Source organism: Nansenia antarctica, assembly GCF_963989245.1.
Source record: "Nansenia antarctica genome assembly, chromosome: 5".
Taxonomy (NCBI): Eukaryota; Metazoa; Chordata; class Actinopteri; order Argentiniformes; family Microstomatidae; genus Nansenia; species Nansenia antarctica.
The window spans coordinates 69,787,346-69,790,704 of record NC_137690.1 but is presented as its reverse complement, the minus strand read 5'-3'; positions in this window follow the sequence as shown (position 1 = coordinate 69,790,704).

Sequence of the window (3,359 nt, the reverse complement as noted above, 5' to 3'; positions counted from 1 at the left end):
TGTGTGTGTGTGTGCTCTCCTCTCCTCTCCTCTCCTCTCCGCTCCAACGATAGAGACTGATAACGGTTATAATGGCTCTCTGACGTAACGACCCGAACCGTTTACCGACTTGTAGTGTCACAGTGAGAGATGTTTTCCTCGCGGATGACACATCGGTCCAGATGTATTAACCGCAGCAGCAGACCTATTGACAAGCAACTCCTCTCCTCCGCCGTTTAGGTTTCGGAGGTTTATAAATGCGACTGTACTCAAGGCTAGAATATCATGGACACATGGACGTTGTTGGCTGGTTTCTCCTGGATGCCCATGAGGCAGAGGGCCGCTGTGTCAACATCCATATGGCGATGCTCACAATAAAACAAGACATGACAGTACAGTACGTACATAGGCCAATGCATAGACACACAGGCGCACTCTCTCTCACACACACACACACACACACACACACACACACACACACACACACAGAGACACACACACACACACATACACACTTCCATTTTCTACTGCTATAGGTGATTTAATTTAGGTGGATAACAAACAAGACATATACAAAATGGGAGGGTATATAGGCCGTTTCGTTAGGCAATGTTGCAGCACCAAACAAAATGAAGGAACATATTTTATTACCTGCAGGTTCGGGAGGGCAGCGGGAGAATGATCCGTTAGACGCGGCCGTCCTTCACCACGTTTCTTCATCGAACAGACCAGATGCATAAATGGTTGCTTACTGATGCCGATAAAAAGACTGTCAATATAAATAGTTAAACTGCTTTCAGAATAGAAAGCGAAACGATTGCAATCCACATGCGGATTCGCCCGTGTTTCTAATCTTCAAGACAAACGTAAACATTTTTTTAATATATAATCTCTAGAAAATGATGATAGGCGGTATCATACGCGGTGGGGAAAAAAAAGAATTGTTATTGAAAGACGATTACGATCAGATTAATATCTCGTTTGCCATCCACTATTGGGAGTCGTGTTCATCTTCCCCAGTCAAATGACGGATGTGACAATAGCTTTGAAGTTATGCAAAATAGGAGAAAATCAAACATGACATTTTTTTTAATTCATAAAAAAAAAAGTCTTCCAAAGCTCGCTTTTACCCAGATGTCTTAGATGTCGATTTTGCTAAGGTAGAGTCTTTATTGTGAATCCCGGAAAATAATTGATCATGTCTTAAATTTTTCGTTGTAATTCCAGGTGAAGAGCGAATGAATTGGTCTCGTAGAGCATGTTCATCTCCGAATAACCATAGAAAACGTACAGCGTTAGAAAAACGAGAGGGAAGGCGAATGAAAACACCTTTTTTCGTCTCAATTTTAGGTAATCACGTATTGCTATTTTCTCTTAACGATGACTAGTCCCCAATACTCAATGCGCTCCCCCCCTTTAGATGTTGCACAGCGTTGAGGCTCCGCTGCTTTCACCCAGGTCCGCTAACGCTCTCTGCTCATTCGTTGATTGGACAATACGTGACTTCTCCACGTTTTTCATTTGTGAAAGTGGGGGAAACTGTCTACCAATCGACGACACGCTTTATTTCCAATGAGCTATTTTTTTTCTCGGGGAACCATTGGCTTTTCAATAGAGGAAAAATATTGAATGGTTCAAACGCGCACAACAAGGGCGAGCGCCGAGGCGCACACAACACGCCTCTGACATGCACGCGTCTGTTCTTACAGACCCAACAAAAGCTTCGTTAGTGAGCCATTGTGAACTGCATCTGCTTAAATGAATCTCTCTCCTATCTATCACCGAGAACAAAAGTGATTTAACTCACCGATGTGTACATCCGTTTTTATGGGGATGTGAAGAAGAGCGAACAGCAGCGCACAGCGAGATCATAAAGTGTTCATCATCAGTTAATTAATTAATTAATCAGTCATCATCAGTTGCCTTAACGACCGTGTCCTTGTGTTTCTGGTAACTATGATGAGTCCGATCGGCTCGTTTCATTTCCCAGTCAGCCTTGTATTATATTACACATTACGTCAACATAACACAACGACATTCAATGACAACGACATTCAACGCAAATCCATTCAATTTGTCGCAGAAACTGTTTCTCAAATCGGAAGGATTATGTTATCAAATAAAATAAAATAAAATGGTATTTGTATAGCGCATTTCTTACAAGATGCAACTCAATGCGCTTCACACAATGAACATTTTCAGTCAATCAGTCAATATCTGAGAGATTACATGATAAACATCGGTAACCTATGCTTATGAAGCGGAATAACAACATGTGCATAGCTACGATTAGGATTATGCCTTTAATAACATTAATGTGGTCAATGGTTAATTCTATGTTGAATTTCAACAATGCATTTCAACATGATAAGATGTGTTGTCCTCCTAACAGTGGTTTGGGAAGTGTGCAGTTACGCTATTTGTTTTCATTGGAGGGAAGCTTTGTCATGGCAGGAGTGGAGGCTGGTGGAGGTAGAAAACGGAGGACGGGCTCATTTGAATGCATGGAACGGCATCACAGCCTCCCTCCCTCCCTCCCCTGCATCATGGCAGGAAGGAAGCGATATTGATCGCTGTTCCATAACAGAGCCACCCTGCAGGACTGTGTGGGGTCTGGGCGCTCACAGATGGCCCTCTATGAAACAGCACATGTCGGTCTCTTGAGCCAGAGTGTATCTGTCTGTCCACTGTGTCCAGCAGCCACTGTCTAAATGCGTTGTTTTAATATGTGAGTTTTTTTTTTTTTATCAATTTTTTATTTTTTTTTTATGTACAAACACACAAAGGACAATGACAAAACAATTACCAAAATACACAACATTCATACCTGCATACATTCCCCCTACCCACCCTCCCACACCAAGGTCTTACTCCGCCCAAAATCCCTCAAGAAGGATTTAAACCAGCTCAACATAAATGCCACCAAATAAAATAAATAAACATAATAGGATAAACATAAAACATTAAATACTATAATATTCAAATATCAATACCCACATCATTACAAACCATAAGTTACCTCTGCATACATTCTATAAAGGAAGTCCATAAACTAATATTATTTTCTTGAGCGCCATGCATACTGTTTTAATATGTGAGTTGAAATATCAATAGATCAATGAATGTACCATCTCAAACATGGAATGGCTTCTCCCAACAGGCTTGTATACCAGGGTAATGACAGGGGCAGCTTTGCTTGACATGAGGATTGTTCTAGAAAAGGATCCCTGTGACTAAGCCACAGCCAGGAACCGCCTGGCCCTGAAATCTACAATCTCATTGTGAGGTGAAATACACCCCTGTCACCTTGCCAAGTACTTCGTACTTCCTCCTGAGCCAGGAAGTGGGATAATTCCCAGATGAGCCTATACCACTCTGTT